The 24,096-nt window shown below is 42.8% G+C and overlaps 1 pseudogene; it reads left to right on the top strand.

Annotated features, from left to right (window-relative positions):
• Positions 1 to 11,342: 11,342 nt before the first annotated feature.
• Positions 11,343 to 23,567, top strand: LOC142922940 (interferon-induced very large GTPase 1-like; annotated as a pseudogene).
• Positions 23,568 to 24,096: the final 529 nt, after the last annotated feature.

The raw sequence follows: 24,096 nt of genomic DNA, 5'->3' as shown, positions 1-24,096 counted from the left end.
ATTTTAGTTTTTTATTGGTTCACTATATAGTACTGTAAATAGCTCAGATGTGTAGGCCTTGACTTCAACATAGTCATTTCTGTGACCAGTCACTAGCTAATCACTCAGTTATTTCAATGCTAAATTCGCCTAGTTATTTCAATGCTAAATTATCCTGTTTGATTTGTACTAAGTGCCTCGGTGAATGTGTATGCTCTGACTTTAACGTAGCTATTTCTGTGACCAGTTACAAGCTAATCACTCAGCTATTTCAATGCTAAATTCTATGCTAATTCCTTTGTCAAGGGGTGCCTCTGCGGATGTGTATGCTTTAACTTAGCTATTTCAATGCTAAATTCTATGCTAATTCCTTTATCAAGGGGTGCCTTTTCGGATGTGTATGCTTTTACTTTTAACATAGCTATTTCTGTGACCAGTCACAAGCTAATCACTCAGCCATTTCAATGCTAAATTATATGCTAATTCCCTTGTCAAGGCGCTTTGTTTCCTCTCACACAGCTTAAAGGTCGTGATCTGAACGTGGCTCTTTCACTCCAGCGCTGTCCTACCAGACAGTCTCGTCCCTTCACCTGATGAAGGCCGCTTGTGTTGTGGCCGAAACGTCGTGAGAATATTATTGTGTTATTTTATTTTATCAATTTATTATTTTATTCTCATTCTACGTAACTTTACCGAAAGAACCAAAGAAGATCTTTTTCTCACTTATGCTCACACATGCCTTTGGGACAGCACAAGAGGGAGTCTTTCTCCATACAAGAACTGATGGCAAACTGTTCAATCTTGGCCGTCTCAGATCCAAAACCATAGTTCGCAGAGTCCTCATCAGAGAACTCCTATTTGCCGATGATGCCGCACTGACAGCTCACACAGAACAAGGTCTGCAGATACACATGGACCACCTTGCCAATGCCTGCAACAACTTTAACCTGACAATCAGTCTGAAAAAGACATGGGCCAGGATGTCAAAGACACCACTTCCATAAACATTGGCAGCTACACCCTGGAAGTCGTTCAGGACTTCACTTACTTGGGTTCCACCATCACCTGCAATTTGTCCCTTGTCACAGAGATTGACAAGCGCATTGGGAAGGCGTCTACAGCTATGTTCAGGTTGACCAAAAGAATGTGGGAGAACAAATCTCGAACGCTCAACACCAAAGTAAAAGTGTATCGGGCCTGCGTCCTTAGCACCGTCCTCTATGGGTCTGAGTTCTGGACAACATACGCCCATCAAGAACATCGACTAAACACATTCCACCTCCAATGTCTCAAGACGCATCCTCGGTATCAGATGGCAAGATTGCATTGCCAACACCTCAGTCCTCAACTTGGCCAATATTCCCAGCATGTACTCTCGACTTAGTCATAGGCGCCTGAGATGGCTTGGACACGCGCGCCACATGCAGGATGGCAGAATACCCAAGGATGTCTTGTATGGCGAGCTGGCATCAGGCACACGGGTCACTGGTCGCCCAGTCCTGCACTTCAAAGATGTCTGTAAACGGGACATGAAGAGCTGCGACATCAACCCAAATGACTGGGAAAAAACTGCCGTCGACCGACTCAGCTGGCAGCAGGCTATGAAAACAGGCCTCAGGAGAGGCAAGGAGAAAAGACACTGCTTGGCAGACCAAGAGAGAGCGACGTAAAGAAAAAGCAACAAACACCTCTGGAGCTGCCACCGCCTTCACTCGCAATTGCTGTGGCAAGGATTGTAACTCAAGGATTGGCCTACTAAGTCATTATAGGCGCTGCAAAACCTACAGCTGACCTCGTAAGGTGCAACCGAATTGTCTCTCGAAACACAAAGGCCGATGTATCTTTAAAAGTAGTTTGATGCTTACACACATCGCAAAAAGGTTTTTCGAGAAAATGTAACAATGAAAATTAAATCAAATGTACATATGCAGGTGATCACATATGCTAACAAAACACTTAAAAATGAGCAGCATCTGCCGACTTATGTACAAGTGTGCATGATAAAATTAACCTGTCAGGCAAAAGTCTACATTTGATGGAAAGCACTGGCATATTTAAGATTCTATGAAAGTCACAATGCAAGCAAAAAGGGAAAAAAAATCTGGATTGTTTCACAGCGGCCAGGGTAGAACATGTTGACACGTGATTACAAGGAGGAATGTATTGTAAAGGCAAGACTGGAGTGTGGAATCTATTTACGCAATCTTAACAAAACAGCTTTAAAAAATAATAATGGCATTGTAGATTATAAGCATGGCAAATGTCAACAACAATTTAACGTGATTCGGGACAAACCACGAGATCTGAGACAGCACACGCACATCCATCCATTCGTTACTACTTTAGCAAATGATAACAAAATAGAAAACTGGTATGCATGCATGGTGGCACCCATTTGTATAGACTTAACAAAAACAACATTGTATAAAAGTAGGACTGATATTTTTTCAATATTATAAACCAAGCGTTCAGAAATATTTGAACATAAATACCCCCAATTGCCGCACATATGCAGATTCTGATTGACAGGCTGTGGTACAGACTTATTTTATTAATGTTGACATTTTTTTGCACCGTATGTAGCCAACCATGATAATCAGGGGTGGAAGCAGGGACGCTCCTCTTTAGGAGATAATTGTATGTTTTTAATCAGTCATGAAGGAATACGGGCAGTCCTCGGGTTACGAACATCATTCATTCTTGAGACCCATCCATAACTTGAACGGTTCGTGAATCGGAACACAATAATCCATGGTATTTAAATATGGTCAGTGTTAAGAAATATGCTAAGGTTCAACAGAAAGGGAAGCACTGTCCAACTCACAATTAAGAATATGGTACTTTTACATGTAACGCTATAAAACTACTGTATATTAAATAAAATAAAACATTAAATAAAGTGGCATTATTGGAAAAAAACACTTTATTTTCATGAACCTTGAGTCCTGATGCTCGTCAGAAGAGGGGCAATGAGTTACCACAATTGCAGACACCCACACACAGACAGAGACATACACACCACGACGACAATGATCCCCCGTGTAGCCTTAACAGACTATAGGGGCAAGTGCTGTTAGTAAGTAGAGCCGATGAAGGCCGGCACGGCACACGAGGAGGTGAGTAGCCAGCGCCACGTCCGACTGCCTTTGTCTCCCCAGTGGCGATGTTTACACACCACACCAGGTACTCATTTGAGGATGAGCCGCCATGATGTCACCATGGCGCCTGTGCCAGGCTAGGTGCACTTTGAGGCTCTAAATGTGTGGTTGGCTGTCTTGCTTTCTTCTCAAACAGTGGGATGCTTTCCAAGCAAGAAAATCTCACGAAAATATAGATTTGAGACAAAAATAAAATCAGAAATGCTGGATATGATTAGCACTTCGAGACCAGTCTGTAGTTTGACTGCTTACAAATGCTGCTTGGTGATTGATGTTCGCCTGGAAAAATAAACGGTCGATGGACTATACTATTTTTCTAATTATATTTGGATAAAGAATGGAGTTCTTGCTTATTTGTCCTTTCGCCCATGATGCTCCACATATATGCAAAACAAGTTAGTGTATGATTTAAGTTTTAGTGCTTTGAGAACCTTAGTATAATTTGGAAATTATATCTCATTGTCCGACTCCTCGATAGACTCCTTCATAAGCTATCCTCACTGCTGAGGCAACATGCTATGTTCAACAACTCAAAGGGCATACCCTCACAATCTTCATAAATCATCTTTAAAACTCCTGGCCTCGCCCCTGAAAGAAATGCATGTGATTGTGTGTGTGTGCGTGCGTGCGGTCTCGTAATCTGGTGTCATCCATTCGCCCGTACGTCATTGTGACTTTTATAGATTCTGAAATGGACAAGTGCCTTGAAGGCATTCGCTAGGAATGCAGTCCATAGTGTTTAGAGACCACACCTTTGCTCTTGTCGGCTTGAAACAGTCTGCCACTGCATTTTCAAGCTGTCATCATTCAATATCCCACTCAAAAACTCACCTTTCTGAAGTTATAAATGCTACATATATTTCTCACTTCAATTGCCGAACGACTCGTGATTAATTTGTTTGTTGCTTGTTCAGATAGCCCATGTAAAGGCACTCTATAAATTGTCATTATGTTTTAATATTATTGGGAGCCCTGAGATGATGGATTAGTGCAAACTCTAGAGGATAGAGTTGCAGTAGATCAGTCCAAATGTGATGACAACATGGGGGAAGGTCTTGAGTGACAGATCTGGCAAGGAATATTGGATGTGGGAAATTTTACTCAGGTGGAGATATAGGGCCCAGCAGAATTAAGATATGGGAAAAATTTGTTCAGGTTTAAATATAATGGGAAAATTTTGCACACTGTCTAGCAGTGCAATGTAAGACGTGAGCATTTCCACACTTAATCTACAGTCTTGGCTGAGTGTGGTCTTTTTGGAGAAGTGAATTCGTTAATTTTAACATTTAACTTGAAAAGGTCAGTACCAATCCGGTTGGAGCACCATTGGGGTCTGTCCTCAGGTCCTTCCTATTTTTAACAGAAGTCTCTCCGATCGCCGATGTCATCAAGTGACATCAATATGCTTATTTCCCGCTGCTGCATTCAGGCTCAGGTTAAAACAGATTTTGGGCGGACCAGGTGTGGTGGTTGCAGACGTCAGGATTCAGTTTTATACTAATCTAAAGAGCCTCGGCACCTTTCTCGATACAGAATATGTTGTATGATCTCCACGTACGATATATAGTCAAGTCCTGCAAGTTTAATTCCATGGCTCTACAACTCATTCGACTACCATTGAGTCATGACATACCCAACACGGTGGCGTGTAGTATCGTAGCGATAAGGTTTGATAATTACAACTATACTCTACGAGACGATGGCAAAAACATGAAAAGCTGCAGCCTGTACAAAATTCGTTGGAACATGTCATGACGGGTACTGCAAGATCACACCACGTCCATCCAGTGCTCACCCAGCTCAATTGGCTTTCGGTTGCCAAACGAATGCATTAAAAGTTTGATGCCATTACACACAAAATTATTTCCACAAATGTGCAACGAAACCTTTCTGATCTCGTCAAAGATCATGAACCATCACGTGAACTCTGCTCATCCTTGCAGTGGATTTTGACTGACCATCGAACAAAGACGGTCACTGCATCGTATGCTTTCGATTTAAAGCTTTCGTGACTGCAATGATTCATCTTCTTTGGTTCTTTCGGTAAACTCACGTAGAATGAGAATAAAATAATAAATTGATAAAATAAAATAACACAATAATATTCTCACGACGTTTCGGCCACAACACAAGCGGCCTTCATCAGGTGAAGGGACGACACTGTCTGGTAGGACAGCGCTGTCCTACCAGACAGGTAGGACAGCGCTGTCCTACCAGACAGGTAGGACAGCGCTGTCCTACCAGACAGTCAGTCTCGTCCCTTCACCTGATGAAGGCCGCTTGTGTTGTGGCCGAAACGTCGTGAGAATATTATTGGTAGGACAGCGCTGTCCTACCAGACAGGTAGGACAGCGCTGTCCTACCAGACAGGTAGGACAGCGCTGTCCTACCAGACAGTCAGTCTCGTCCCTTCACCTGATGAAGGCCGCTTGTGTTGTGGCCGAAACGTCGTGAGAATATTATTGTGTTATTTTATTTTATCAATTTATTATTTTATTCTCATTCTACGTGACTTTACCGAAAGAACCAAAGAAGATGCATCGTATGCGTTCAGGAGCACGTCTTTGTCCATCAGGAACGCTCTTCCGTCCGACATGAGGAAGCTACTGGAACTATGCAATTTTAAATCAAGATGGGAAGCAAATTTCTTAAGAACTGCTTTGTGTTCAGTTTGTTGTCCTTCCCCCGAGCCTCTGATGAGTGTGGTTGGCTACATATGGTGCGAAACAAGTTTAACGATTTACAACTAGGGCTACAACAGCCCTTTGATTATCTACAACTGTTGAATAATGCTTTAAAGTTAATTCTCAAAAATCAAATGTCGGTGCCCTGGCGACACAAATGCTGGTGAGGTGAACTGCGGTGGTGGACTTGCGCCCTCCGTGGCGCGCGTCCCTCCCCCACCTGCATCGTGAAGGCCACTGCTGACTTCCTCTTGGCGGAGTGACGCGTGCACTAGGGACGGGTGAAGGCAGTTAGCAATGGTTTTAAACGGTTTGCCCTCCACTCTGTCCTTCATTCCTACAAAAGAACTCATCATAGCAAACTCTATATCACTTGGAATTTGACCACCCTTGACATCCTAAAACACTGCCACAGGGCAGTCTTCATTCTAAAAGCGCTTTTAAACAAATCCGCCCAATATCTACAGGACCTCTTGAAACAGTCACAGCATCAGATGTGCATCCATATTCTTACTGTAATCCGAGCGATTCAAAGTAGAGTTTGTGACCTCTTTTCACCCTGCCGCCCCATGTTCCTGGGATGCCTTTGCTTCTCAACTTAGGATCGACTCCCTTCCCTCCCTCCACCACTTGAAATTATTCCTAGCTCAAAATGCACAATTCCGTTAACAAAATGCATAATTTGCATATATATTTTACACGTACTTTGACAAAATTAAAGGGTACAAAAGGTTGCTCAAGTTTTCAGAAAAGTTTAAACGATGATGAGTTAAAGGAAGCCGGTGTGAGTAAAGTTTTCAGTCATTCACGATATGCTGTCATACAGCCGAATACGCACATCAGGGAAACTGCAATGACTGTTTGTCTAGAGTCAAACATTATAAATCCCAATGTATATACGTGTGAAGATTAACGCGTTTTTACTTTCAAAGTAAGTAGTTCGATGCTTACACACATCTCAAAAGGGTTTTACGAGAAAATGTAACAATGAAAATTAAATCAAATGTACAAATGCAGGTGATCACATATGCGAACAAAACACTTTAAAATGAGCAACATCTGCCTACTTACGTACAAGAGTGTATGATAAAATGCACCTGTAAGGGAAAAGACTACAATCTGAGAGACATTTGATGGAAGGCACTGGCATATTTAAGATTCTATGAAAGTCACGATGCAAGCAAAAATGAAAAAAACTGGATTGTTTAACAGCGGCCAGGGTAAAACATGTTGACACGTGATTACAAAGAGGAATGTATTGTAAAGGCAAGACTGGAGGAGTGGAATATTTTACGCAATCTTAACAAAACAGCTATAAAAAATAATGGCATGGCAAATGTCAAGAACATTTTAACATGATTCGGGACAAACCACGAGTTCTGAGACAGCACACGCACATCCATACATACATTCGCTACCACTTCAGCAAATAACAAATGGAAAACTGGTATGCATGCATGGTGGCATCCATTTGTATAAACTTTAAAAAATAACATTTTATAAAAGGACTGATATTTTTTCAATATTATAAACAAAGCGTTCAGGAATATTTGATACTGATTGACAGACTGTGGTACAGACTTATTTTATTAATGTTGAAAATATTTTTCACCGTATGAAGCCAACCATGATAATCAGGGGTGGAAGCAGGGATGCTGCTGTTTAGGAAATAATTGTATGTTTTTAATAAGTCATGAAGGAATACGGGCAGTCCTCGGGTTACGAACCACATTCATTCCTGAGACCAGTCCATAACTCGCACGGTTCGTGTGTCGGGACACAATAATCCACTGTATTTAAATGACCATATGGTCAGTGTTAAGAAATATGCTAAGGTTCAACAGAACGGGAAGCACTGTCCAACTCACAATTAAGAATATGGTACTTTTACATGTAACACAATAAAATACTGTATATTAAAGCAAATAAATCATGAAATAAAGTAACATAAAACACTTTTATTTCCATAATACCTTGAGTCCTGATACTAGTCAAAAGGGGGGCAATGAGTTACCACAATTGTAGACACCCACACAGACACACACAGAGATACCCACACACACACACACAGAGACACACAGACAGAGATACCCACGCACACACAGACAGAGATACCCACACACAGACAGGGACACACACAGAGACACACACCGCGACGACAATGATCCCCCGTGTAGCCTTAACAGGCTATAGGGGCAAGTGATGTTAGTGAGCAGCGCCTATGAAGGCCGGCACGGCACACGAGGGAGTGGGTGGCCAACACCACACCCGGCCCCCTTTGTCTCCCCAGTGGCGATGTTTACACACCACACCCAGGCACTGATGTTAGCCGTGAGCAAAAATCGAACTCGGGTCGCCACCTTTGTAGCGCAGTGCGCTCACCGCTACACTACCGCTCCGCACACACCAATACCAATATCAGCCATTCGCCACAAAGTGACGGCGACGTCACCACGGCGCCTGTGCCAGGCAAGGTGCCCTTTCAGACTCTAAATGTGGTGTTGGCTGTCTTACTTTCTTCTGAAACAGCGGGATGCTTTCCAAGCAAGAAAATCTCACGAAAATATAGATTTGAGACGAAAAAAAATCAGAAATACTGGATATGATTAGCACATCGAGACGAGTCTGTAGTTTGACTGCTTACAAATGCCGCTTGGTGATTGATGTTCGCCTGGAAAATAAACGGTCGATGGACTAAACTATTTTTCTATTTACGTGGATAAAGAATGCAGTTCTGCTTATTTGTCCTTTCGCCCATGATGCTCCACATATATGTATAACAAGTTAGTGTATGATTTAAGTTTTAGTGCTTTGAGAGCCTTAGTATAATTTGGAAATTATATCTCATTGTCCGACTCCTCGAGAGACTCCTTCATACGCTATCCTCACTGCTGAGGTAACATGCAATATTCAACAACTCAAAGGGCATACGCTCACAATCGTCATGAATCATCTTTAAAACTCCTGGCCTCGCCTCTGAAAGAGATTCAAACTCGGGTTTGTGACCTCTTTGCACCCTGCTGCCCCATGTTCCTGGGATGCCTTTGCTTCTCAGCTTAGGATCGACTCCCTTCCCTCCTTCCACCACTTAAAATCGTTCCTAGCTCAGAATGCACAATTCCGCTAACAAAATGCATAATTTGCATATATTTGCACAAACATACTTTGACAAAATTAAAGGGTGCAAAAGGTTGCTCAAGTTTACAAAAAGTTAAAACGATGATGAGTTAAAGGACGCCGGTGTGAGTAAAGTTGTTAGTCATTCACGATATGCTGTCATACAGCCGAATGCACACATCAGGGAAACGGCAATGAGTGTTTGTCTAGAGTCAAACATTATAAATCCCAACGTATATACGGTAAAGATTAACGCTTTTTAACTTTCAAAGTAAGTAGTTCGATGCTTACACACATCTCAAAAGGGTTTTACAAGAAAATGTAACAATGTAAATTAAATCAAATGTACAAATGCAGGTGATCACATATGCGAACTAAACACTTTAAATTGAGCAACATCTGCCTACTTACGTACAAGATTGTATGATAAAATGCACCTGTAAGGCAAAAGACTACAATCTGAGAGACATTTGATGGAAGGCACTGGCATATTTAAGATTCTATGAAAGTCACAATGCAAGCAAAAATGGAAAAAAAAACTGGATTGTTTAACAGCGGCCAGGGTAAAACATGTTGACACGTGATTACAAGGAGGAATGTATTGTAAAGGCAAGACTGGAGGAGTGGAATATTTTTTACGCAATCTTAACAAAACAGCTTTAAAAAAAATAATGGCATGGCAAATATCAAGAACATTTTAACATGATTCGGGACAAACCACGAGTTCTGAGACAGCACACGCACATCCATACATACATTCGCTACCACTTCAGCAAATAACAAATGGAAAACTGGTATGCATGCATGGTGGCATGCATTTGTATAAACTTTAAAAAATAACATTTCATAAAAGTAGGACTGATATTTTTTCAATATTATAAACCAAGCGTTCAGGAATATTTGATACTGATTGACAGACTGTGGTGCAGACTTATTTTATTTGTTGAAAATATTTTGCACCGTATGGAGCCAACCATGATAATCAGGGGTGGAAGCAGGGATGCTGCTGTTTAGGAAATAATTGTATGTTTTTAATCAGTCATGAAGGAATACGGGCAGTCCTCGGGTTACGAACCACATTCATTCCTGAGACCAGTCCATAACTCGAACGGTTCGTGTGTCGGGACACAATAATCCACTGTATTTAAATGACCATATGGTCAGTGTTAAGAAATATGCTAAGGTTCATCAGAAAGGGAAGCACTGTGCAACTCACAATTAAGAATATGGTACTTTTACATGTAACACAATAAAAATACTGTATATTAAATCAAATAAATCATGAAAGAAAGTAACATAAAACACTTTTATTTCCATAATACCTTGAGTCCTGATACTAGTCAAAAGGGGGGCAATGAGTTACCACAATTGTAGACACCCACACAGACACACACAGAGATACCCACACACACACACAGAGACACACAGACAAAGATACCCACGCACACAAAGACAGAGATACCCACACACTGACAGGGACACACACAGAGACACACACCGCGACGACAATGATCCCCCGTGTAGCCTTAACAGGCTATAGGGGCAAGTGATGTTAGTGAGCAGCACCTATGAAGGCCGGCACGGCACACGAGGGAGTGGGTGGCCAACACCACACCCGGCCCCCTTTGTCTCCCCAGTGGCGATGTTTACACACCACACCCAGGCACTGATGATAGCCGTGAGCAAAAATCGAACTCGGGTCGCCACCTTTGTAGCGCAGTGCGCTCACCGCTACACTACCGCTCCGCACACACCAATACCAATATCCGCCATTCGCCACAAAGTGACGGCGACGTCACCACGGCGCCTGTGCCAGGCAAGGTGCATTTGGAGACTCTAAATGTGGTGTCGGCTGTCTTGCTTTCTTCTGAAACAGTGGGATGCTTTCCAAGTAAGAAAAGCTCACAAAAATATAGATTTGAGACGAAAAAAAATCAGAAATACTGGATATGATTAGCACATCGAGACGAGTCTGTAGTTTGACTGCTTACAAATGCCACTTGGTGATTGATGCTCCCCTGGAAAAATAAACGGTCGATGGACTAAACTATTTTTCTATTTATATGTGGATATAGAATGAAGTTATGCTTATTTGTCCTTTCGCCCATGATGCTCCACATATATGCATAACAAGTTAGTGTATGATTTAAGTTTTAGTGCTTTGAGAGCCTTAGTATAATTTGGAAACTATATCTCATTGTCCGACTCCTCGATAGACTATTTCTTCATACGCTATCCTCACTGCCTAGGTAACATGCAGTATTTAACTACTCAAAGGGCATACGCTCACAATCTTTCTTTCACGTCCACACACGCGTTGTCTCTCACACACAGGCAAACACGCATTCGTTATTATCAAGCACTGGGTGGAGTCTGGGAAGCTCCACCTTTTTGTGAATCTGAATATAAAGCCGGGGTGAATGCAGAGCAGAAGAGACGGAGCGAATTACTTGCGCCCTACGACTCTCCATCACCTGAACATCGTGAGTATTATAAGAGATGCAAGTCGGCTGCACATTGGCCAGTAATAGGCTAAAACTATTGAAATCAGCTACAGGTAAATTAGATACGGCATAGATGTGAGAACGTACATTGTATAGACTGTGTGGTTAATACAGGATCGCTATTGTACATCAGCTATTTTAACAGGCTATGTTTAAAAAAAGAATACCATATTAAAATGCATGTTAATGTCTATGGGTTAGTGATGTTAAATATCTTGAACAAATGGCCCTGTAATTTTGGACTGCATGCAAACACTACAATAGTGAAATATAGGTTATTACAATCTAGGCAAAAAAATAACGTTTTGAAAATATGTCAGACATGAATCTTGCCTGAACACTTGCACTTATGCTAACCTTGATGTTGGTTTATAATACTATCCATAGCCCAAACACAACATTAGCAATCCCTTAATAGTCTTCATTTATCAAACGCATTATCTACTGATATGCCAATAACAGTGCATGCTACCTTCAATGACATTGCTCGGAGATATGATCATTAACGAAAAATATAGAACAAAAACTCAGGGAAAAAGAAGAGATTTTACCCTTTCTGCCAAAAAAAGAGGTGTTAAGATGTTAAAACACCTAACTGCATCCTTTGCAAGGAATCATGTCTGCATTAACCACGTACACTTGTGGTGAACAAATAATGCTTAAGTTTAAACACAGGACACAATCTAACCACCAAAGTATGCAAGGAAGCATGGAGAGGTGTGCATGTGTACAAAGAATTGTACATACAAGTGACGCTGTGTAGACTAAGGTTGCCGCGAGTCAGTACAGCGTTCTCTCACTTTATGCGGGTTCAGTTTGTGTAATATGTATATTGGACGAATGCATTTCTACCCAAAATTCTCCATATGCTATTTAAATTCACTCATATACAGCTTCGTGATCCGACGTGGGACACCATTGTGTGTGTAAACTGTTTGGCAGGTAAGCTGTCCTGTGTGGTTTAGGTTTGTGTGCCCTTTTTCTTGGACCACATCTACAACCACAAAGCGAGGGAAACCTGTATGTGTTGCACTTCAGGGCATTTCCAATGAATGTGCAGTACAGTATCATACAGAAAATTCCATCGCACAACAGTGGCATGAAAAGTGCTGTATAAGACGACCTCACCACTAGAGTGCTCTTATTAACAGGTCCCTGCAGGGTGGGCTGGTAGGAACATTGGAATTTTGCGCAATTTTATTTTTACACCCCAACAGCACGAGATTTCACTTCGTTAAAGTATTGAAAGGGGACGGACGGACACATTAATCTATTGCAGGCTGGTACACTCAGTTTACAACTTCGTTCCTACCAGTAAAACATTTCTATCACACAACTAATTGCAACACTACAGGCGCAGTCCTTGGCTCTGCAAGCGGCCCAAAAACAGACGAAAAAAACGTAAGATAAGCCTTCTAGCGACACTTCGTGTGCCTCAACAGGAACAAAACTCTGTTGCCAGTCACGAGGGCAAGCCCCGGAGTCTGCCAGTGCAGAACCGACTAATATGATTGTGTGCTGTTTATATAGGATTTCTAGCTCATGCGATTAATGACCTAATATACATTACGGCCCGACATTCTCCTCCCACCTTTGCACACGTGGTGCATCCATCGGGTCAGCCTGAGATCATCCCTGGTTCTCCACAGACATCCTGGCGCTTGATGTCATAACACTTATCAAACTCCTTTCTTCGGAGGTCATCCCACGGTATGTGTGAGCACAGACCCACTCAATTTCCCCTACGTGTTATGTGTCTGTAGCCATGTTTATTGTGAAACGGCTTTCCTCGTTAGGTCGACTCATTCTTAAAATTAATTTCCTGCTGCAGCAAGCAATGACAGTCACTGGGAAGACAAAGGCGGTTGGCAGGCTCTGGTTATACCCCTGGATGACATGTTATTTTTGTCGTGGAGATTACGTATATTTTCTGAATTATCCTTTGGTTCAATACTTCAATATAAAACTTCCATACATCATTATCAACTTTATATGCTTAACCCAGATCTCATGGCACTCATGTATCGATAAGTGGATGTTAATAGAACATGTAACTAGTCGTATTCACAACCCAGTGACTATGTGCTGTATTGTCACTTAACAACATATCATATCACCAAAGTTAATGTTTAATACCATGATTTTGATTTAAAGCTATCGTGACTGCAGGGATTCATATTCTTGGTCCTTTCGGTTAAGTCACGGAGAAGGAAAACAATAAAATCATAATATAAAACAATAAGATTCTCACAACGTTTCGACTGCAACACAAGCAATCATCATCAGGCGTGAAAACCACAGTAAAAAGAGACCTGATGGTTCAATGAGCCACTCTGTCTACAGGAAAGCTACCCATATGGATGCTTACCTGAAACCGGATTCCCACCACCATCCATCCCAGAAGAATTCCCTCATCAAGACTCTGCACCCTAGAACCCAGTGCATATCCGACCAGGAACACAGCCAGTGAACTCAAGCACGTACACCAAGCTCTTAAGGCTAATGGTTACTCCGACTACACAATCCGCAAAGCTATCACTCCAACCATGAAGAATGACCCTGTTGAGGAGCCATTCAAAACCATCACTTTACCCTACATTGCGGGGATCACAAAAAAGATCTTCAAAATCTTGAATAAGCACAAGATCCAGGTCCGATTCGACACATTTCGTAAAATACGTGATCTGGTTCCGTCTGTAAAAGATGTGATTCCGGACACACAGTACCCTGGCGTCTACAAACTAAGTTGCTTCTGTGATAGTAGTTACATTGGAGAAACCAAACGACATGTCTCGGACCGCATCCGTGAACATAAAGCAGACCTAAAACACGGTAGGACCAACACCTCGGCTGTGGCAGATCACTGTTATAATTCAGTAGGCTCACATGACATTGACTTCTCCAAGACAGAAGTTCTCTGCAAGCCATCGGGCTACCATGAGAGATTCGTTCATGAGGCTATCCACATATACAAACACAGAGACACTTTCAACCGAGAAGATGGATTCTGGCTTAGCAATCATTGGAAGGTTTTGATAAACAATTTCGGGTCTTAATTGATTGTTCACGATTACAGTGGCTTTCAGACCGCATCCATTATTTTTGTCTCCCCCCTCCTCTTTTCTGAACATAGATGGACTCGTCCATCTGAATAACTGCCAAATCGCTCTTTGTGGTGCTAACGTTAAGAAAAAATGGCCACTTTTTTCAAATTTTCCTACTGTGGTTTTCACACCTGATGATGATTGCTTGTGCTGCAGTCGAAACGTCGTGAGAATTGTATTGTTTTATATTATTATTTTATTGTTTCCCTTCTACGTGACTTTACCGAAAGAACCAAGAATATATAATACCATGATGTTTAAGAATATGCATATGCATGGTTGGCATTGGAACGTTTCAACTTTCCAGGCACCAGGGTTTGTTAATTCAGAGAGTGAAACGGCAAGGGACATTCTCGTCTCTTTGCCCTGGATTTGCCCTTGGATGGGCAGCGAGTTTATGGTGTTTTGCCATGGGTCCTCCCTTGTGTATATTCTCTCAGAAATTTCCCTGGGTCACTCCTTGCCCATGCAAGAGTTATTTCTCTATGGTCTGTCATGAACATCGTCCTCCTTCGCTCCACGAGTTAGGTTAATTCCTGGGAAGCAAAATATACTACGGCTTCCAGGCCCTCCTCAGCTATGGTTATTCTCATCACACCCATTTGATCGATGTCTCTTGTATTCTGCTTACCCGCTTCTCATTCTAGTGCTGTTTTGGCTTCATCATATTGTTTTCCTGACTTCTGGCATGCAGGGAACGCATATTTGTCTGTCAGGAACTGCGACATTCAAAATAGACAAGGCATTTAAAAAAATTGGAACAGACATACAGTCGACCAAAGTTTGAACGATTTGGGGACAATATCTAATTGCGATTTTTCTGACAGATATTGCAATCGTGATTTGATTTGCGATTACATTTTTTAAGTCAAGCTTCAGTTCAATATTCACTGTGTAATAGATTTAACATGCGATGGAGCATTACCACATGATACCATCAAAATATGAACTGCTCTATATCTTCTAATGCAAGGATGAGAACTTAAAAGATGAATTGCTTCCATCATGTATTAAAGTGTTTTAATTGAAATAGAACAAACATAGAACAATTGTTAAGTTATATTAATAAAGTTAGAATAATAAAAAATAAAACAATTCCAATGAGAAAGTAATAGGACTTTTCAAATCGAAAAAATCGTAGCCTTTGTGATTTGCTAATCGCATTGTTTCAAATAGCGATTTCGATTTGAAATCGACCCTTTCACATCGTGGGGGTTAGGGGTGCAGCCCCCCTCGATCTGGAAAAACCGAGTAAAATTTTTGGTCCCCTTGGTCCCCTTGGCGAGCGAAGCGAGCACTTCCAGCCCGGGGGGTTCGGGGGTGGGATGCTGTGAGATATCACGCGAGAGGCTACCGTAAATACGCTTGGCATCCTCCCAACCAACGTGCAAAGTAACTTTTTACAAAATGTAATGTAAAAAAATGCTGTATATTTATGGTATTAAAATAATAAAATACATTCATATTATACACATGTTGTGAGTCCAACTGAGTCACAGACTTTATTCTTCAGAGGCAACACGTTTATCATAACAGTATATACAAAGAGGTAACTGCCCCTTTACCAGATACAGCCTGGGGTGGTGACCACGCAGCTAACTACTCTATACGTAAGCGTTATAGCTACGAAGGGTCGGACCCTCACTCGGGTCCCCGGCCACATGTTGATGCCTCGTAGAACGTAGAGCTTCCAGCATGTAGACGTAGAGCTTCCAGCGTGTAGACGTAGAGCTTCCAGCGTGTAGACGTAGAGCTTCCAGCGTGTAGACGTAGAGCTTCCAGCATGTATACGTAGAGCTTCCAGCATGTAGACATAGAGCTTCCAGCATGTAGACGTAGAGCTTCCAGCTTGTAGAACGAAGTGACTCTGGTCCCTCTCAGGGACCCACCTTATATCCTCCCGGGTCGGGGTCGGCTCCACCCTCGGCCCCGCACACTTTCTCGAGCATTCTAGCTCCCTCTCAATCCCCCTCGAGAGCTCTCCCTGGACACGTGATCACCCCCTAGCCCCCCCCCCCCCCACCTGGGGCCTTCTCTGTGAACCCACCCGGTGCTGTCCGCAACGTAAGAACATCGCATGCTACGGTGACATTCCCGATGTCACTACACATATATTTGAAGCATTTGTGCAGTACTAAACTTTGTGTGTGTCATCTGCTGGCCTTCGTGTGTCGTATGCGGCTTTTGAAAAACTCCCAAAAACTTCCCCAAAAAAATCCCATTTTATTTCTCATGCCGACCCCACGATATATCAAAACCGCGATGTAGAAAGTCGCGATGGAGAAGGGTCGTCTGTATATACAATAAGGAACCAAGATGAGCTAGCTTTGTTGCCCATATAGACACGCAGTTAGATATTGATCAGCATCATCCATATCACGAGGATGGTTTCGAGGCAAGGAATGGTCCTTGTGAGCTTCCACATCAAGTCCTTAATCTAGGCTGTTTTTTCGGCCAATGACAAGTCCACACATCCCGCTTGTTCTTCAGGGATCACTGATTCGAAGAAGGGGTTGATCCTCCGGAGGATGATGCGTTCTAGGAGTCTGTAGGTCGTTCACATGAGTAATATTGGCCCATAGTTTCCCAGGTCATCGGTTGGCTTGGCGGGTTTGAGTATTGCAATGACCAACACCTCCCACCATGATTTTGGGATTCGTCTGGTTTTAATGGTTTTGTTCAGATTAACTGATATTTAGATGCTGTATAAATGTGTATGTTGTTGTAATAACCCTTAAATGAAAGTCTATGCGAGTCAGTAAACCCATGCATAGTTCACAGCTATCTGAAATTGTGGTTGCTGTGTAGTGTACGGTAAAAATAATTAATCACGTGTTTGATTTGCTTTTCTTTTCAAGCTGGACACAATGCAACTCCACCTCACCCTGACACTTGTCTGTCGATAGAGAAGGTCAGGAAGAGAGTTCCAGCCTCCTTTGTGCTCCGAGCAAGCGAGAGGTGAGTCCATGAGACTGTCAACTCTGGCACTTGCATTGTGAACATGTAGGTTGCCGTTGGCATCACGATTAGAATGTCTCTGTCATGTAAATGGCATGTTTAATTATGCAATTGTAGTAAACAAATAATTTAAATCGTATTTAATATTCAGGAATAGATATTTATTTTCGTTGTCAAGTATTTTATGCATATAAAGATTGCTTTTCACAGCTTCGAAGTGGATTACGCATTCGAAAAAAAACACTTAATACAGAATTAGGGAGAATGCAGTCAAAAGATGTAATATTTCATATGATACTGTAGTTATGATGAGCCTAAAAGCAGACGTACACATTTTTTTTATTCAACGAAGAGTATATAATTCTGTGCCAGCACGCGGATAGCAAGTTACAGAATAAATGGTGCTGCGATCTACCAACCTAAACATCGCCTCACCACCTGCATTAGGCAAGGCCTAAAGGGCCGAGCTCTCAAATCCAGCACAAGTGACGGCACATGAATAATAACAGTCATGGTTGGTAATGTGATGGTAATCAATGTATACAAGCCACGAAAAAGCAATGGCCATTACCACCTCAGCAGTCACTGCAATGGCTAATGTACTGTGCATTACATTATCGCATAGGGATAATGTAATGTACAATATAACATTGGGATAATGTAATATGATGCCCAACACATTATCCCTATGTGATCGACTGACTCCAGTGTAATTGTAGCTTTGAGCAATGCGTAGAGCCACCCTTCTCTCGCGCAGGAGCGCACAGTGTATGCGTGTGTGGTCTTAGCTCAGCTCTTTCTACCACCACACCTTAGTACCACCACTTTTAACCTCTGCCAGATCCTGCAATTGCACAGTAGACACACGATCTCTAAGACCATACCTCATAATATCCCCCCATCTGTAAACTCCAAGCGCCGCACCACTTTTTTCAATACATGACGTTGGCCCCACCCCAGTACATCCCTTACTACTGCCTCTAGGGGGGCCGGTGTAGTATTGGCTAAATACCGACTTTTATCAACATTTGCATTGGGAAATGACATGCAGACAAAAACGTTCTCAAGTGGCATGAGAACCATGTGTGGAGCTTGAGCACAGGAGATGGGCAGGATTGATCCATTAGCTATGGTGCCATGGCTGAAGTGCTGCTTGTTATAGCATGGTAAGTTAAAACACTTCCCATTAGTCTCTTGAGAATATTGGGCCCGTTGAAGGAATGAATTTCGTGCTGTTATATTCCAAATTTCAACCTGCAATTACTCAATCAATTGTTTAACTATCAAAATTGTATATTTATTTCATTTTTATTATTTAAAAAGTAGATACGCGTGGTAGGTATTTGGAAATACATAATTTAATATTTATCACAGATGTTTGACATTAAAATAGGTGATGAACTTCGGTTATTCGTCTGAATATTTGTTATGCTCATGATTAAAACAACATTCAATATTCAACTGAATTATAAATTGATTTGTAATATTGTTAAATGTTGTATTACTATTTAAGGACGGTCTATGTGTGTATTCAAGGCTATGTCTGAAGAGGAGGACCACGACATTAAAGCTCAAGATGAGCTTGCCAAAGTACTTACAGACTTAGGTCTTAATACAACTTTTTGGATTACAAAACTACGATATATTTTGGGTATCACCAATGTACAAGCATTGCAATATTGTGGCCCTGAGGAATTTGAAATCATAGAACCACATTGCCGGCATTCATGGGAGAAAAAGGCATTGTGTAAGTTAGTGAAAATGTCTGGCAATTAAGTTATTTTAAAACAATCACAATGTGAGCCAATTGGAAATAAACAGGAGCAAGATACACCAACAAAGCAGCATCCAGAACAAATCCATCAGAAAATATTAACTCGCAGTGATAATTATAACATAGAGACTGAGACAGAGCAGCGAATGGAATTGAAAGGAGCAAAAGAAAACCCATTGTGTGATGGCAACCATTCCACTGATATGGCAAACACTTATCTAAAGCAGTTAGATTTATCAGACATTTCAACTTTACGTGGAACAATATCACATATAAGTATTTTACAATATGCATCTAAAGGACTTGCTTTGGAGGGGGTGTATCGAACTGGTCAAATAAACGATATGTTAAAGAAAAGAGGCAAACTCCTAAACATCCCAATGTCGTTTGATCTTGCTGGGCCAGTACATCAACCGATGATAAAGCAACAAGAGTTTTCATCCTCTGAAGAGGAAAACATATTTGAGACAGCAGTGGAAAAAATGGGATTCAATACCATAACGACAGAAGAAGGTTTATTACAGGCCTTGAATGAAGAAATCACCTCGCGGCATAGCAAGGCATTACACACTGAAAAAAAGCAACAACAAAAATCCCACGGATACCTGCATTCATAGCGTCAAATACCTGTACTTACCACTTGCCTCAGGAAGTCTGAACTTTGATCAACTCAAGCTGTCTGATGAGGCGTTGGAGGAATTACAAAGCATTGAAAACACTTTAAAAAACGTCAATGAGTCTTTAAAAACGCGCGTGCTAAGCAGCAGGTTTGGAAGTTTTTTTGAGAACTTTGGCTCTCATGCCCATACAGGCCCTGTCCACTTTGGTGGGATATTTAAGTGGAAAGCATCAGCAGAGGGCATCAGCTCAGATGAGGAAAAGGAAGAAAGAAATATGCTATCGGAGGCAGTGAAAAGGTATTCCACTTCTGCCTACAACAGCAGTGGCTGTAGTGGTGGTGGTGATAGCATGATGGCATCCGAATTTACAACGGAATTTTCCGAAAAATACAATGCTACACCTCTTAATAAGGTGACAATTTCCGTAGGTACAATAGGTGGATCACCTGGCATTTGTTCTTTTCAACAATGGAAAACTGACATTGTCTCGAACACCAAGACGTGGACTGTCATTGATCTAGGCACATCATTGGTTCCAGTGTGGGACATTGTCACGTTTAACCACAAGGATTATTTTAAAAATACCTTGATAGCTAGCAGGCTCAAGGAGGCATACACACTTTTGACAAACCAAAATCCAAATTTTCGTCTTGAGGATAAATTGGTCTCTGCTAATGCTAAAGCCAGGTCAGTGATGCAAGATATTAAACAGTGCCAAGAATCCGACATGGAATATAATTTAGAAAAGATACTTGATTTGAAACAGACATTATATGATGAAATGAAAAGCAATTTAATTTGGATAAACACCTGTTTGTCTCACCCAGCCTTTCAATCATTTTTGTCAAATCTTGTTACAGCACCTGCCAAAACGGTGAAAATCAAAAAGCTTATGCGCTCTATTATGGAGCCAAACAGTTGTGAAGTTAACAGCTTTCCACAATTCGCCTCCATTATGCAGTGGCTGAATGAGTATGAAGGAGTCCCTAATCAATTATCTGACTTTAAAGATCTTGTGAACATCTTAACAAAAGCAGAAGAACATTTAAAAGTTGACTTTTCACCAACTTATTCAGAAATACATGAAAAAAAAACAAAGAAATCAGACATTCATTTAATTCATTAAGCCAATCACTGAGAACAACAAAACTCATCGAACAAGAGCTACTCATCATTTCAGTCGCTTCTGCTGTTGGCTACTGTGTAAAAGAAAAACGATTTCAGCATTCCCTGAATTACGACAACATTGATCATCTTCAACGTGCACTAGAGTCAGCTTACGGAGAGTACTCAAGACTGATGGAACAAGACAAATCCAGAGCTCAGGCATACGTGTTCCGGACAGGTTTGTCTAATGCACGAACTCCTGCCGAAAAGCAAAAACAGTTCGATTTCATGAGATCCCAGATCGAAGCAACAATGTGTGCTGAAGTTTCCCATGTGATTAAATGCAGTGAAATAAGGCCAACTGACTGGACTAAACTTGATATGATGCTGGAATCCATTATCTCTGGAACTTTAAGGCAAGAAGAATTACAAAATAAACCATCTATTCAACCACGAAAAAATAATGAAGAGTTATTGAATCTGCTTGAAAGACTCGCACTGATAAACTACTACCCTAAGAAATTACACACAAGTGATGTATGTGTTGTCAACAGGTCTCCAATTCAAACTAACCCTGATCGATGCACAGAACAAGAACTTGCTCTTTCTTATCTGCAAAAACTGATGATGATTGACTATCGAGCAAGATGTGTTAGTTTTCAATGTAACAATCTAAACAAAGGTAAATTAAACAACTTACCTCAGTCCACGTATACAAATAAAAGTCCTAATAGTGATAACTTCTTTTCTGATGATAAGAATGATGATGACATAATAAATAACAGGGATGGGCCTAGTACAAACACTGAAACCCACATTCACCCTATGGATTTACAAATGGCAATATTCCATTGTGGAGACAATTTTGTAAGGCAGTACATTTGCACCAAACTTTCATTCATCCAGTTCGCACTTCCGCTATTAGTTCCAAATCCTTGTTGTTCAGAAATAGAATTCCCTATCTGGTCATTCAGACAGATTAAAAAAAGCTGGAAATGCCGTGATGCATCTACCACAAAATGGAAATCTAAAAACTGTGCAATCAGTGATGCCAACACTGCACTCGTGTCCATCGTAAGATTTGGTGAATCACCCGCATCGAAATCTCAGATAATGAATTATTTCTCGGCAAGCAAAAGCATGGAGTTTTCTTTCATAGGCACTGCCGAGGCAGCAGCAGGAATGGTCAACTAATGAAAGGAGTTGCAGAGATTGCCTGGTATCTTCCAGGTGGCAAGGACGATGATGTGTTAGGGTCGCCGGCCCCCGGGATCTCTCCTGCCTGCGACCCTGTCCACGAAGTACCGACGCTCCCAGACTCCCCACTAGTGTGGGAGCTGCCGCCGCTGCACTCCTCACCGGGCGGGGAAAGGTCGCCGCGCTCCTGTTCCCCCCCCTGTGCTGTCCCCCCCCCCGAGTCCGGGTTTCCTGCCGGTGAGGCATCGCCCTCGACCACCCTGGGGCCCGCTAGCGCTTCGCCGGCACCCGAACGCGACGCTCCCCGCCCGCGCAGTCCCACGCACCAATCACACGCGGGTAACCGGGGGTTAGAGGTCGGAGGGTAAGCGACGTCGTTCGTACCCACTCCGGCGATTGGGGGGATTGGGTTAAACGGGTTTAAAGGGCTATGCGATGGGCATGCGTGCGAGATGGGTATCCGCTCGCAACGGGGGAGTCCGCCGCCGACGGTTTGTAGCGCCCACAGCTCACGCGGCGCCGCTCCACACACGCGGCGACCACCGCGAACAGCGAGCGCACCCACGCTTCCACTCTCTTTCCACACCCTCGCAAAAACCACACCAGTCCGTTATGTAATCGCCGACGATTTATTCCACCGGGTCGGCGAGCCCTTATTTAACCGAGTCAGTCGGGATCGGCGGGGCAGGACCAATCTATCTCTCGATAGTCAGCACTATACTCTACCTGTCCTTCTCCCCTTTACCCTCTCCGGTTTTCTTCTTAAGCTAAGTCCCAACTCCCTCTTTCTCTCCCTCCCTTACTCACGGTTCGTCGTCACTGCCGGCTGGTCCTCGCGGCGCGTCGATACGTCCCACGGACGTTCGCGCGGCTGGACTCGGGAGTTGACGGGCCTGGGGTTGACTCAAGTAGCCAGAGCCCCTTTTTCCTTCGCCCTGACCCGCTTTATTCTTTCTACATCAAAGGGGCTACCTGGTGCCGACTCGCGAGCCAATCAGCTCGCTGGGATCACCCGCCAATCGGTAGGCCCATCTGTATCCCAGCATCCCCCGGGCCGTTGCTTTCAGCGACGTCCGCATCTAAATTTACCTGCTCAGCGGCCATCCAGCCAGAGGGCGACCCTGCTTTCCCGCCGCTCGTGGCTCTGCCCTCCTCCCTACCTGCCCTGCCGACCCGTGTGCGTGAGGTGCGTACTAACCGCGGTGGCGGGGCAGCCCCGCCGTGAACATGTCACTTCTACTCAAGTCACGGCGCCACGGTGTGTGTTAGCGTCGGAGGAGACCGTCCAATTCCCTGGCTGCAGGAAACCGTGAAGATTATCCTTTTACGATGGCTTCTGGGTGAAAACCTGTCGGCCAGTGTGTATCCCCACGCGCTCTAATGGTGGGGGGAGTGCGTGCGTGTGTGTTCCAGTGGGGGGGGGTGGGGAGGTGGTGGGGTGGAGCAATGTCGGCCTCGTCGCTCGGGGCGGCGAGATCGCAGGTGGGCCACCCGCCGATCGGCTCCGTGGCGGCGGCATCACAGATGTATTTAATGACTGCATAGCATTCACTAATCTCCAAGGAGATGCAAGAGAACACAAAACACAGATGCAATTTTTACATGAGATATCGTCTATAAATGTGATATTACTGTCAGATGGTGATCGCAATGAAGAAGGTAAACGCATCTTAGACGAATGTTTGAGTTCCCCAAAGCCGCTAGTTTGCCTCTGTGCTGACAATAAGAGAGTTTCCAGTGGAGTATCTGGAACAAATGCGAAAATTGCTGTCGGGAATCGAAATGAGGCTGAGTTAATTGATGAATTGACGTCAATAATCAAATTGTTTTTAGACAATTCAAAAAGAAAAACTTAACATCGAAGCATGCTCAGCTATTGCAAGACAGTATGGCT

This window comes from Petromyzon marinus, unplaced genomic scaffold, assembly GCF_048934315.1.
Source record: "Petromyzon marinus isolate PM22_M1 ecotype Great Lakes invasive population unplaced genomic scaffold, UKy_Petmar_22M1.pri1.0 PM_Scaffold_23, whole genome shotgun sequence".
Classification (NCBI taxonomy): Eukaryota; Metazoa; Chordata; class Hyperoartia; order Petromyzontiformes; family Petromyzontidae; genus Petromyzon; species Petromyzon marinus.
Note: the sequence above shows the minus strand (reverse complement) of the source record. Positions and strands in the feature narration are given on the sequence as shown.